This window comes from Motacilla alba, chromosome 13 (assembly GCF_015832195.1).
Source record: "Motacilla alba alba isolate MOTALB_02 chromosome 13, Motacilla_alba_V1.0_pri, whole genome shotgun sequence".
Classification (NCBI taxonomy): domain Eukaryota; kingdom Metazoa; phylum Chordata; class Aves; order Passeriformes; family Motacillidae; genus Motacilla; species Motacilla alba.
Window position 1 is genome coordinate 5,837,653 of NC_052028.1, and position 15,358 is coordinate 5,853,010.

The following is a 15,358-nucleotide window of genomic DNA, read 5'->3' on the forward strand; positions in this document are numbered from 1 at the left end:
CCCACCTGTCAAATGGGCTTTGCTCAAAAAACTTTTTAAAATATAGATATATATCTCCTGTTAAAAATAATTCCTGTAAATTGAGCATTTCTAAATCAACATTAATTTAGACCAAGAATTGCCGTTTTGGTTAAAAAGAAGTCTTGCAGGCTACAATGATTCAGAATACTACATTAGATGCTTGATCATTGCCTGCGTGTCTATTCCCGGTCCTTCTCTTCTACCTATTCATGTGTTTATCTGACAATATAAATCATCTTGCTCTTTGCAGTGAGTCTTATCTATTTCCCTTAAACCTGGAAGAAAAAAAATTCAGAACCACACCAATAGAAGCAATGTGGGAGATGTCAGCTGCATCTCCTCTGTCTGGGCTAAAGCCCTTGTGGCTCACTCTTCTGTCCACTGAGCACATCTGCCCCTCCTCGACCTGCTGCAATCTGGCCCAAGTTTAGGTGAACCCAGCACTGTCTGACACACAGGAGCTTGAGGCTGTGCCTTCCAAATCCCCCTGCAAGGCTTGGCCACCTATGCCCCCCAGACAGGCTTGGAATGCCACTCTTCCCTCTAGCAGGGCAATTCCCAAAGCCTGCACGCTCTGAAACACAGGCTGCCTTCCCTCCTGGGCACAGGTGAGCACTGCAGCCCCTGAAATGGCCTGACATCACAGCCAATCATGCATGGTTTATGTAGGGACCAGCTATGGTTTCTCCAGCTTCACAGGAGGGGCTCCATGCATATCAAAGAGCATGATTTGGCTTTGTGGACTGAGAAGCTCTTAATAATTAAAATGACACACAGACACAGGTGTGAATGCTCAGCAGCAGACAGAGGGAGCAGAGGGAGGACATCAGTGACTGTACACCTGCATACCTACTCAGTTCACAGTGTCCTTTCCGTATGGACAGTTTTCTTGCAGTGGAAAAGAAAGAAATGTCAATTAAATAAACTTCTGATCCAGCTTTAGTTGGTTGAACACTTGCAAGAATAAAAACAAACAGAATGGATGGTGCGGAAACTTCTAAAGCAGGCGTTACTTCTGATGGGGAACAGCTAATTGCCAACACAGAATGTGTGTGAAATATTGATTTAGTTTGTGTGGATAGGGGAGCAAGTCCCAACACACTTTCATCTGTTCTTAAATATAAATGAAAAAACAATACATTTACTCTAAGGTCACTGTGGGAACAGAGGATCAGCCGAAGCACACACAGCTTGTGATTTATATTCAGAACCCACCAGCAGCAAGCAAAGAGAGACTGATACCATCATCTTACAATCAGCTTTTGGATCATGTTGTGCATCTGAGAATGCCAGCAGAGTCCAAGGCTGTCTCTGCATTCAGCGAACCAGTCTAACTCAACAACCAAATATCCTTTTCTACCCTTCAGCCACATATTATACCATTTTATGTAGCTATTAAAACTATGCAGGCACTAATTATCACATTTTTTGGGTGTCCTTTGAATAGCAGTAAAAAAGTGTAAAGCCTTTAAAGAGAGAAGACACACATGGCCATGGAAGATTTTCAGGAATCAGGACAGACCTGTAATCACTCATCACTCTTCATCATTAGAAAGAGATAATTGAGAGTTTAACTGGGTGTTCAGAACAAACAGCTCTGTGCAGGGGAAAGGGTGCAAAACTGCTCCAGCCATTGACAAGAGTGAAGAATACTTTCATATAGGGCAGTGATGGAGTTAATTTGATAGGTAGCTCTGGGAGCCCCGTGGATACTCAGAAGGCTTAGCCAACAAGATTTCATCAAGGTTGTTAGTTGCCTCTCCATCTGCTTCACAAGGAACTCTTGGCAAGCTTAACTCTATTTCCAGTTGCTAGAGAGACACTTGCAGCCTCAGGATGAAAGTAACATTGGTCTTTCCTTTCAGTACATAGCATTGTAACTTAATTTTCATATCATTTTCCCTGCAGAGGTTGAGTTTGGAGGCAGAATTCACATAAAGTTTTCTCACAAAAACATGAAGCAGTTTATAAGACGAATATTAAAATAAAAACATTAAAAAGTTCAAAACTGACTGCAAAACCTGATTGGTTTTGCGGTGGGCATTTTTTTTCCTTTTAAGTCAAAGGCAAACAATTAAAAATGAATAGTTTATTTGACATGTATTTTTTATTTTTTTATCATAGAATTTCCTCTGGTAGTTAGTTTCAACCTCAGGTACATTCCACTTTTAAGCAGACAGCTTTCCTAAAAATTAAACCATATTCTGAACTTTCTTGGCATGTTCAATACTCCAGAGTCAGAGAGTGCACAGTAGAATAGAAATGAAGGCATGAACATTTCAAGTTTAAATTTAATATTAAGCTTCTGTGAGTGTACCCTCATAAAACTTTGAAGTGTATTCCTTCCCCTGCTCTCCCCTGAGGAACTGACTAGCAGAACAGAACCATGTGAATGCTCATGAAAAGGAGGAGCACGAGAAAAGCAAATTAACTCAATGCAGTTCTTTGAACTAAAAAAAAAAATAAAAATTGGCAAAGTCTGGATTTAGGATGTGACACTGCAGATTTACAGAATGGTTAAGAGCAGAAATTCAGCTATTCTCAAATGTGCTGAGTAGAATGTCTATCTATCTGCATGCTCATCATCCAACAAGCTGAAGCAAAGATAATCTTGCTTGCTCAGCCCTTGTTCAGATTTGCAATTTATGGGAGTGGAGTTCAAGTGGCAGGAAGCCTGGTGCTGTGGCTCAGGCTGAGAGCCCCTTGGCCAGCTGTGCTGAGCCCCCAGCTCCCTGCTCCTCAGCTGGATGGCCATGCCAGCCCAGCCCAGCCCAGCCCCAGTGCAGAAACAGACACAGGTACAAAGTGCTGCGTGATTTCAGCTGGCTACAAACAATAAACAACCTGAGAAAGAGTTTGCTGGTCCCAGCTACCTCAGCTTTTGCTTCTACCTGCTCTGTGTTACTTCTGTTGGGCATGACTCAGACTCAGCATCTCCCACACTTAGCAGAGCACACCTTCCTGCTTTGGCTCCTGCTCATGAGCAATTCAGTCCTTCAGGGCAGCTCCCTTCCAAACAAAACATCAATCAATCACATCACAGAGTCAGGTTGGAGAAGAGCTCCAAGGTCATGAAGCCCAACCTCTGACCAAACACCACCACATCAACCAAACCAAAGCAGCAACTGCCATGTCTAGCTCACTTTCCCGGGCTGTGAAAGCCTTCATTACAAACACAAACCAAACATAACTCAGGGACACCTACATTTGCCTCAGGTTCACTCTGTGTGCAATGGCAGTCTTAGATAACAGAGGCACAGGCCATGAGTAATTAAAATCATATTGATTTTATTCAGTATCACAGTGATGATATGAGTAATGTTAAGCCTTCTTATTATGGGAAGAAAATACTAAGTGGCTGTGTGAATAAGATATTTTTATTTTCTGTAAGATATCATCAGAAATTACAACCAAAAAAAATAAATTCAGTCTAGTAAAATAGATGTTTTTGAGGGACTTTGACTGATACATTTAAAAATAATTTAACCCAATAAAAACACAGACCTAATTCTTCACTGAGCCACAGAAAAAAAAACTGGGATGCCTCAAGGCACTCGAGCCAGGGATACACACAAAGAACACTTATCCTGCTTTCAAGTTGTGATTTAAGGGGAAAAGCTTATAGAAATTCCTCCCTCCCTCTCCTTGTTCCCTAAAGTGCAGGGGGCTGTTCCTGCCTGGTCCTGCTCATGCTGCCTGTCCTGTGCTCTGCACTCTGACTTTTGTGGTCAAAGCAGCCCACAAAGCCCATCACCAACTCTGCAAAATTCCTCAGGATACTGCTGGAGGATAGAACTGTGTCTGGTGGCTCTTAAGTTGCTGCAGCATTCTTCCGATCTGGCAGAGGCATGACAAATTTGCAAGTCAACATGTTATAAGATGGATTTTCCTTTTCAGAAAATGTCTGCAGGGATGGTTTGGGGAAAAAAAATCCTTTAAAAATCTTGTTCCTGCTTTGCTTTTCACACTAAACATGAGAGGAAATATTCAGAGAGGATTTCTGCATTCATAGCTAATGGGGGAAGGGATGATGTAAGGTCATATCCCATTTATAAGAAGGGTTAAATAGCCTTTTAATTTGTTTTGCTATTCCACATAAAGATATATTTACACACATTCCAGATATTATGGAGATAAACCTGTAACATCTATCTTTCCACCTTTAGAATGATAATGTGAGAAGAATTTTTCAAAGTTCTGCATCACTGCAAACCCCACATATTTCATAAAGATGATTAACCACTGAAGAAAGCTCCCAGCAATTTAACAGATACAAGCAAAAATTTAATGCCTTGGAGGCATATCAGATGTTGGAGGATAGCTTAACTACTGAATTACCCACTAACTTCCTCTTCCAGCTCTGCCTTGGGGATACTACAAAAGATGTTTCAAGAATGAGATAGAAGGCACTGAAGGAAAAGCCATGTTGAAAACTTTTAAGGAGTGGCCTAGATCTTGACCTTATCTAAATTAGCTTGGACTTGCATAAGATGGGAAAAGGTTGATGTGGAGGAAAAAGAAGATGATAATGATCAAATGTCTTGACTTGCAGACAGGCAATAAATCACTTCTATTGAACATGCCATGAATGACAACAGAGAGTCTTAGACCTGAGAATGAGTCGCTGGAAACACTGCATCTTCTGAGCCAGCTGAAAGGAAAAAAAAAAAATCTCCTTGCATGGGCATTGTGTTCCTAATTTGCAGAAAGGTAAATAAACATCTTTCTCTGCTTTCAGTTAGAACAGAAAATCCAAGACCCAAACCTTCTGGATAGCCACACAGTCAGTAAATCTCCTCTCCAGTCAAATTTTTTTCATTTGTGAGCTGCTAAATATGGGTTAAGACCTCTAAGATGGGAGTATTTATAAATGCATGTCTCCCTCTCAGGGGTTTCTGATAGTACAGGCAGTGTTTGCTTACATATGGACCCTAAAAGTTTTCTGCACCTTCTTTTTTTACTGGTCATGTTTTCTTTTTCAGGCTTGTAAATTGTGGTGTGCTTGTAAAAATCTCTCAATGCATCTCAGAGTCATGTAACAGTCTAAAGAGAACTTCTGCCTGACAGGTGGCATAAACAGGTTTTCTCAGGAGTTCAGGCCTTTTTCTCCTCCTCAGCACATTGCTTAGGTTTGAACCTTTGCCTCACCTCATTAATTAGTTCAGTTCTCCAGACACACTAAAAACTCCATGCTCGTCCCAGGTAGCCAGCCTCCAAGAAAGCAAAGGACAAGTTCAAGCCCTTTTCTCAAGTTCTTTCTTAAAGGTCTGTCAATCTTCTCCTTCTGAGGTGAATCCTGGAGTCTTCAGGGGCTTCATACCTACCCCTTTCTGTCAGCGTTCTAAACATCTCATCTGTCTTTCAACTATTTCCTTTTCCTTTTCATTTAACTGTCTGTTCCCCTCGTACTCCTGCCTATACCCTAATATCTGTATATGAAATTCTCTAACTTATTCTGCAACTACTCCTTCCTGCTCTTGGATTCTCTCGGCCCCTCAGCTTCCAGGGCACATTCTCACAGGTCTGTGGCCAAAGTCCCCAGCCCAAGGTTTTCCAGCCTCATTTCGCTGTGAACATCCAACAGGCAGCTGTCCTCACTTCAAGTGCTTCCTCCACTCCACACTCTGCAAAGAGAGTCACATCTCTTTTCTCCCTCTGTTTGTACATCTAACACTGGCTGGGGTCTGGGCTACTGCAGGGACAAGGCTGTCTTCTGCAGCATTTTTGGAAGGACAAGCAGAATCTTCTCCCAGTTTTCCCACACAGAAACTGCTGCATGTACCACAACAGGCCAGGCCCTCCTCACTTTGATTTCCTGCACCTTGCCGTCCAAAGCCTGGAAGTCATTTCATCAGCCTTCAATATTCAGAGGGAGCATGAGACGTCTGTAAGAAAATGACTACTCCAGAAAAACTTCAGAAAATTTAACTCAAAGGCAACAAGCTTTGTTTACATTTCCCAGTCTCAGAAAAGCTTTCGGGTATTTGCTCATGGGCTGCTGTCAACAAAAGGATACAAAACATTTGTGCCCCATCTGCTAAAAGATTATTAGTGGTTTGTTGTTTTTTTTTTTCAATCCATCTTGTGACACTGTACTGTACAAACTGCCCGCACAATTCCACTTTTTTATTCTTCAGGCTTTTAATCTTTTTTCTGGTTCTCAGGGAAGGAGGAGAATTCCTAGTCGAGAAGAAACTGCACATAGAAGGCGGGTCCAACTGCAATTACTCACACAGTGACTGTACATTCAAATCAAATCCTGAATACCTGGAATTTTTCAAGTTTTTAAATCTTAATTCCACAATTATTCCTCTGCTGTATGCATACTTTCTATGCTGGCCCTAGGCAAAAGTTATTACCAATGGAAAAAAGGATTTGTAGGAGATTGTTGTACAGTCCTATTAATAATATAAAATCAGTCTAAACCACAAAGCAATTTTGTTGACTCATGGGACATTAAACATACCTTATTTAAAGCCTTTGTACTTTTTATTTCTGAGTTCTCCTTCAAATCATTTTTATTGTCTGATTTAGAATAATTCAACATAAGATATGAGTTTTCAAGCTAAGAAGCCATTACCAATTCAAACATCAAACTGACTTTGCTTCCAATATGCAAGCAAGTGAACTTAGCTTATTAAACTTTCTTTAAGCTAGAAATATTTTATAACCCAAGAATAGCTGTTTAATACATTAAATTATTTTACTGCTATAAAACTTAGATGGCTAATGAACCATCTATTTTAGGTTCAGGGCATGGACAGACAGATCCTAGATCTTCTGCCTATAAATATGGGCCAAATTCGTGCTTATGCATTATCTGAAATAGAGTGCCTGCACAAAATCTTTAGATAGACACAGAAGTTACTTATACGTTTTTCTCACCTGATTGCATTTAACCCTCAGATGATCTCAAAGAGATAATATGCTGAGATGGCTGGTTATTTTCTGATAAGAAACTGGTATTTGTTGGAGCATCTTAAATGTTAAAGCCTACATTTTTCACAGGAAAATTTTTTGACAGCTTTGATAGAAAAGGCTTCCCTGATCTAAACTAGAATTGCAGACAGAAAGACAACTGCTGTTGAAGACTCACTCCACAAAAAAAACCTCCAATCCTCTGGTAATAAAATCTTTACTGTATACCCAGCTTAGCCCAAGTAACAGGCTCATTTCAGCACAGGACTAAAGGCCTGATCAGGCAGGTCTATATACTTATTTATATTTATATATGGAGCTGCACCCATTTATTCAGAACTTCACCTGAAGATCAGCTCTTCATGGCAACTACAAAACTTTGTCTTTTGGCACGATTTCCAGATCCACAGTGTTCCTGGCTATAATGGAGAGCCAAGGGGACGTGAATCACTATTTGTCTGCAACCATTCAGCCAGTAGGTTTTTTAAAAGTAGAAAGAAGTAAACTTATTTTTAGAAACAAATCCAGATGAAAGTGTTATAGCCATACCTGCAAGCACACGTATGTATTCTAGGGTTAACACAGATATATGCATGAGAGAACATGAAATATCCTTGACATTTGTCCAGAACTTACAGGGTTTTAAGAAGTATTTATAGGCATACAGAAACAAAAGACACACAAGTGCTGATTAATTTTTCTTTTCATTTTTCTTTGTACTGATATTCGAGCTTGTGAAATTTTAGTGGTTGGTATTTTTGCATGAATGGCCACTGGGTGCCACTGTTCTGCTGCACAGAAAAAGAGCTGAAACAACACTTTTGTTGCAGCAATAAGTTTTTTATTATTAAAGTATGTATACTACTGCTTCACATACCCATCTTTCAGAAATGGCACTGCTGCACAGTTCATAGGGGGCTTTTTCATAGCAGAACAATAGGAAAACTGGCACTAAGTGACTGGAAAATGTGTTTAAACTCAACAGGCAATATAATCTAGAAGAAACTTTTTTCAACAGTTTATTTTCTACTTAATAAAAGAGAGACTTGTTATCCAGCTTCAGGTCCAATATTTATTTGCTGAATGACCTTGTGGAACTCACTGGGAGCTGTTCCTGCCCAGCTGGGCACAGCTGCTTTTCCAGTACACACATATGTACATCAAATCTTCAAATGTACATGGAAACAGGATCTAATGCACTGAATTGGCTTCTAGAATACACAGTGTGTGTGCAGCTGCAGTAACTGTGCACAGGTAATTGGTGCGTTTCTGAATGTGGAAACCACATCCCTAAATCCTCTGAGCCTTATTTTCTTCAGTTAGGAAACGGGACTAACAATGAGTATGCAATTTATGGCAAGAATAACTCTGCAGGGAGAGACCTTTATAGAGCTAATAAGAACAGGTTTGGGCCTGTGTAAGAAGTATCCTCAAGAAGCTGAAGTCCAGCTGGAGTGGGACTTGCAGCTTTAGAAGTAAACAGTTTCTCATGCTGGGAGAAGACAGAGGGTGGTGTTATATGGGTCTGACCTGCCACCTCTCATCCGAGTAAATACAACAGCAGTAGTAAAAGGCATCATTTGTTCACAGCTGCAATACAAACATTTCAAGGTGTAAATAAAGCTCCCAGAGATCAATGAAGAAAGACAATCTCAAAGCTGCCAGTCCAAAGCTTTAAGTTATAAGCAAAAAAAAAAAAAAGAAACGGTGAAAGACTGAGTTCCTTGAAAGTCCAGAAGACATACTTGAAATATGAAAAAACATCAGAAAGAAAAAAGCAGCCTGAACTACATTGTAACACCTTTATGCCAAATCAGAAAGATCTTTTCAGTCATGCAGAGAGTTTTCAGCTTTAAAAAAAAATTATAATAAGAAGGAAAATTTGTTGCAAATTGACAGATTATTGAGGCAATTATCTTAATAATGTTACTTAATCTTTATAACATGTTATATTGCCCAAATGTGGGCTGACATTTATTCATCACATTGCTCTGGTGAATACTTGAAAGAATTTCAGAGATGCTAAATGACCTTAGAAAGACATTTTTAATAACAGAATAAGGCTGGTCTTAGTCCACTGCAGAAGCTAAAACCCTATCATATTCCTCCAGAATAATTTTGAACAGTGAAGAGGACACTGGTCATGTTTTCTCACTAGGAATGACACTCACCAGAACCTTCATATTTTTAAAGCAATTCTATCCATAGAAAGTGGAGTGTCCATACAAGTACCTCGCAGGATTTTGAAAGTTCATTAGGAAAGATCTAAAGAATGTTTCTTATATATTTCTTTATTATCCAAGGCAATATTTCTGTGTTCCCACCTAAGATCAAAACAATTTGGTGTTATCATTTTTAGCACTCTTTGACACCCTGCTGAGCCCGTCATACTTGTGCAGCCCACTTCCTTTCAGTCACTGACAAATTCTAATTAATTCCCCACCCTAAAATTCCCTCACCCATCCTCTGCAGTGTGCCCAGTCCTCATGAAGTTCAACCATAAAACATCACAGCAATAAATGGTTTGGAAGGAGTCCTGAGCTCCCCTCTAGGTAGCCAGGTACCCACTTGTGTCAGTCACTCGCAACCCAGACAGGGAGATGACAAGGTTGTCTGCACTTCTTACCTTTCAAGTTTGGAGTTTAATAGGAGGTAAAAATTGGTTTCTGTCTGATGCTGACTGCCTTCCCTCACCTGAAATGACCAGCTCGAGTACAGTACAGGGAAAACTGTTCCACTTCAAGGAGCTGATGGGCGAGGGTCAGAGCGCAGCAGAGACAGACGCGACCTTAGGGCGCTTCCAGCTGTCCTGGCTACAGTGAGAGGTTTGGAAACAGCTTCTACTTTGAGACAATAAAGATGAATTTTATGAAAACTAGTGAACACTTCTAGGCTCAGGTAATTTGTGTGCACCTGAAAAGTTAGAGGAAACAATCTAACCTGACCACAGTTTAAAGTGAAAAATATCCAGCCTATATTCATACTGCACTTTGTAAACATGGCCAAACAGAAGAACTGGCATCAACAAGCACAGAAATTTTTATGGTTATTAAAAATTGTTTTCCATCATGGTTTACAAAGTGCTATTATAGTGAAAGGGTTGGGACACATTTGCAGTTGTTTTTCTCTCATTATAATCATAAACAACACATAAATGTGCCTTGAGTATAAAGGCCATAAAGCCAGATACCCATCTGAAACAAAACATGCTGAGATTAAATGTATTTTCAATTAAAATTTAGATTGGTACCCTGTACCCTAGTCAAGCGATCTTGCAGCACAGCTTTTATTTTAAAGCAGGCAGAAGCTACAGATATACAGTAAGAGAACATTTCATGCTTTGGTAAAACAGAGGCAAACATATGGTTTTCACATCCCTAATTTCATTACAGCTCAGCTCTTCTCAGTAATAACTGTCTCTCCCATAATACTTCCAAATGCCCTGAAATACTCTAAGTGAATTTGGTAACTAGCAAACTGCTGTGTTTCTCTGTTCATTAGCATGAACTGTCTTGTTTCACTTGCCTATCACGCCAATGTGATCAGGCATAATGCAGTGCTACACGCTGTAACAAGTCAGAAAACATTTTAAAGGCCACATGTTTGGCTTTATACTTAATTCTCAACAGCCTGTGTATTGTCCATTACACAGCCCAGGTAATTTAATAGCCCAGCTGCTCAAGGAGAAAGCAAAATGACAACTTTTTACAACTTTAGAAACTTGTATTGTTGTCACTTATCTGTGAATGGGTCTCCATATGTAGACATTTATGTGGGCTTTTTACCATCTTTTGCAGAAACGAATACTCACAGCTTTCAAGAGCTTCCAATAAAATTTAATATAAAATATTAAGGAGCTTGGCAGCATTTAAATACCCAAATTCACAATTGTTGAAGTGCTTGAACCCTGAGAGCTGATCAAGAGCTGGAAATGAAGCTTTTGGCTGTGGATGCATGAACAAAATTTCTTTCTGAAAACGCTCATAATCAAAAGTCAATCACCTTTCTGATGAAAAGGTGAATAGATAACTATTATTATTTAACATTATATAACATTTTCTCTATCATACTGATGTTCTTGTCCAAAACTAGCCCAGAGCCTGGAGGAGAATATGGCCCTAGACATTTTCCCAAGCAATTCACTAGAGGGAGAACATTCCAGTTGTGGGAAAACCCTGCTGAGGATGGAAGGGAGGTTTCAGCCTGCCTGCAGCCAGCCCCCCTCATCCCTCCTGGGCTTGCTGGCACCAGGAATGCCTTCCAGCCCCTGCATCTATTCTGTTCATGTGCTAAGGCAGCACAAAACAAACACACGAAGGTAGCAAGACTTATCCTGACCTAAGTCACATAGCCAGTTTTACATCACTTAGTTCTTCCCTTTTCCAAACCTGGCAGCTTGCTCAGGAAAGATCAGTGCTTAGATGCAGAATGTTCTTAGGGGAACCCAGAAATAATTCCTAGAAAGCAGAGAGTGCTCAACCTGGAGCTACACCTGTGTCAGAGGAGATGAGCCATTTTATCACTACTTTACCTATCCTGCCAGGCAGGCTGAGACAAGGGCAGCTCTCTGATCTCATATTCCTTCTGAAGTGATAAAGAGGATCTCATGCTGTAGGTTTAATGTGTGAAATACTTATTTCCTTAAAAACTAAAGTAATATATATATAGCTATGGATGAAGATTAGGAAACACTAATACATCTGATCTCTTAATCCCATTCCCCCTTACTCAGGACAATCATTTTATGTTAAAACAGCAAGGCCTGACTCTTGTCATCTGAACACACCAGAGGAGCTCAGAATTATCTGCTGTACAAACTGGGGACTCACAGCACAAAGGGGACTCACAGCACGAAGCACAAAGCCCTGTGGCCAAGCACGCCTGGGCTCTCCAGAGTGCCAGCACAGCCCTGCACCCACCATGAGAGTGAGGGGGGAAGGAGGAAGGCTGAGCATTCCAGCCTCCCACTGGGGCACCTCTGCTGGGGAGCACCAGCTTTTATCATTAGTTCCACTTTCAGATTATCTCTTCTAATCCTGTTCCAGCTTTTCATTTCTCTTGGCTACACTTTTATATAATCTTGTATCAGCCTGGGGAATGGTTAATAATTTTAATTTTTTAAATCTCAGTTTCCTTCTTGTAGGATTTTTTTTTTTGTATTAAATAAAAGTAGTAACATACAAAAGGTCAGGAAGGGCCAAGCCTAATATAATTGTTTTCCTAGCATGGAACTAAATACAATAAGAATCATCCAGGGAAATGAATGACCTTTACTTCCATAAAATTGAAATACATAAAATAAGGTAATTTGATGCCAGCCACAATGTATTGCCGTTTACCCTTTAGTGAAAATATGCACCAAATTACATTGTGTGGCTGCTTGATCAGGTACAGATTAGAGGTCATCACAAGCTCTACAAATAACTCTGTTCTGGGATAGGAAAGGAGCAAAGTTATGGCACAAAACCCACAAACAAAAACAAACAAACAAACAAACAAACAAAACCCACCACAAAAACCCCAACCAAACAAAAAAAGTCAGAGTAATAGTACCCTGAAAGTGAAAATCTCTGTCCCTAAGTCCTGCATCTATTTATTCAAGCTGAAAACTCTAGCTGAACATTTACATGCAGCAAAAGAGCCTGGCTGATGATGATTATGAAGTACCCATGTATTATTAATAATTTTAAATATCTGTGGCACACACAGAAGCTCTTCATGTGAGGCATAAACAGAATCTGTTTCTCTTCAAAAAGACATTCTACCTTCACATAATAGTGCACTGATGGTTTTGCCAAAGAAATGTTTTTGCTTACACTTTATAGAGGCCTTACATCCAACCACCACAAATGCCTACATGAGCAGAATTTGAGATATTCAAGACTATTGTGAATGCAAGGCAGCCAGTAATGAACGTTTTACTTTTAATTGAAATATATATCCATCGCTTATAAAATCCATAGATCATTCCAACAGAAGAAAGAACATTACATGAAGAATTTGATACACTTCAAACTAAAATAAATGCATCAGCTATTAAAATAAATGTGTGTATTACAGGAAAAATTGATCAAAATCAGACACAATATTTTATTCACCAAATCAGACACATCCCTGTTGAATCACTGCTTATTCAATGCAGGACAAGATACATCATCTATCAAAACAGATATCTTCTACAGTAAATCAAATCCACCATGTGATTCAAATATGTCTCCTACTGAATCAAAAATATCACCCAATACATCAACTATGTGGCACCAAATACATGGCATTTTAAAGAATAACCAAGCAGAATGCCTCTAGATTTAACAAGGATAACGTTTAAATTAAAGTTTATTTAGACAAAGAGATAACATTTCCAGACTCCCTCAAAGGCTGATTCCTGGACTAGGGACTATTATTATATTAATGTTTCCCTGAGGCATCCTTTGTTTAAGGCACCTCGCTAGGATGAAATGTCTTCCCCATCCCAGAAGAAAAGGAGGGCTTTCATTCCACTTTGGTCCACTCCCCAAACCTCTGACATCTGGACCAAGCTCTAAGCAGCCACACGCTGTCCCCAGCTCCTCAAAGGGGAAGTGCCAGCCTTTTCCAACACATTCAGAGCACCACAGTCCATGCAATTAAATATAGAGATGCAAATATTATCAACATCAACCCAAAAATCACGGATGGTCACCATGAGTCTGATCCTTCACAGTATTTTTTATTACATCCTAATGTAGCAGAAAACCAAGTCCATGCTTAGCCCAGAAGGGCATAGATGGCCTCCACAACACATTGCCAGAGTGTAAAGGAGATGCCAAATGTTCATATGGGCTGAAAAACTAGTCAGAAAAGTTGGGTAAACATTCTCAAGTACACAGATGTCAATCCTGGCTTGGGAAGCTGCTGAGACATTGACTCAGCTGCTGGGACAATAACCTTGTGAGCTACACATGCACACTTTCACTGCATTTTAAACTTTTGCCTCAGCAACAGGCAGACACAACTGATAAAAACACAATGCTGTGCGCCACTGGACCTCAGACAACCATTTTCATAGTCTTACACCCTGATCCCATATTATTTCCTGGAATTTGGTGTCCTAATCAAGGCTTTGTATAAGGCTACAAAATTTGTTTACAAGACTCAGAAGAGTCTTTTCTGCAGTGCCTAACTCACTGTGTCTCCCATCCAGGGAAACTCTGTGTGACACAGAGGGAACAGTGCCCTCCATTTCCACATTCACTCAGCACCCAGGGAGGAAGGGACACCACTGGCTGGCAGATGAGATGCTGCACCAGCCTGATGTGGTGAGAATCACTTTCCTTATTATGCTGGGGCTCTTTGGGTGCTGGATTTGAGACTACTGAGTATGAGTGACCTTGTGCCTCTCCTTTTCAAGGCAGTTTAATATGTGGCAAAAAGAGGTGAGAAGGGAAGCTGAGAGCACAGAGCTTGACATTCCAGTTGTGAAAGAAAGGCAGATTTGTTTTCCTCTCTCTGCTCCCAATAACGGAATTGATGTCTCAATTTTCAGCAGTGCTAAGAACTGAGCATTCAATAGAGCTCAATTAAGACTGACCACACCTGATATTATAAAGACTGTCAGGATCAGATGAAGTCACCTACAGTGTCTGAATATCTAAAATACAGTCTGATTAACTCAGACAACTTGAATATTTTTCAAGGACTGCAAAATTTGTTCCACTGGGACACTCCCAAATTGTGGGTTTAGCTTATAAATTAGGCTATGGAACTGCTGTTCTTACTGCAATCTCTTAAAAGGAACAACAAACCATGCTTGTTACTCCTCTGCCATTCCCCATTATCACTCTCCTCTGTCAATATAAGCATTGATTATAATTGCAGTTTTGCCCAACTCAGATTGATTAGAAAGTAAAGCAACAAGAGTAGTATAATTATGTCAAAAAATGTCTACTGACATGAGACATAAAGCTAGCTTGATGTTCTACTAACAAGTAGAAGAAACATATGTTTTCCTTACACTTGCTATGAGTCCTACAGAAATACAATTCTGCATTTCTGCTGTTTTCACAGGAAAATTTACCATAAACTTGACAAATCTGGCCAAGGGAAGGAGCAATTTATGGATATGATGTCTCTACCAGACCTGCCTCACCTCTTAAATCGGACAGAGTTAACCTGAGTAGTGTCTGTGTATTTGGTTAATTAAGAATCTGAACAGCAGGAGCAGTTTCTAAGCACATGACCTTGCAGAAGGTGATGTTTATCTCAGATCAGGATGGACACTGCTGGGTCTGGAGGGAGTTCAGGCAGAAAGGTGGGTGTTGCTTTGTTCCACTTGCTCTGCTGGATATTGTCACAGCTTGAAGCTGAAAGTGGATAACAATTCCTCCCTTTCAAAGGACAGAGCAAGGCTGGCTGTGACTGCAGGAGACAGCAGGAGGTG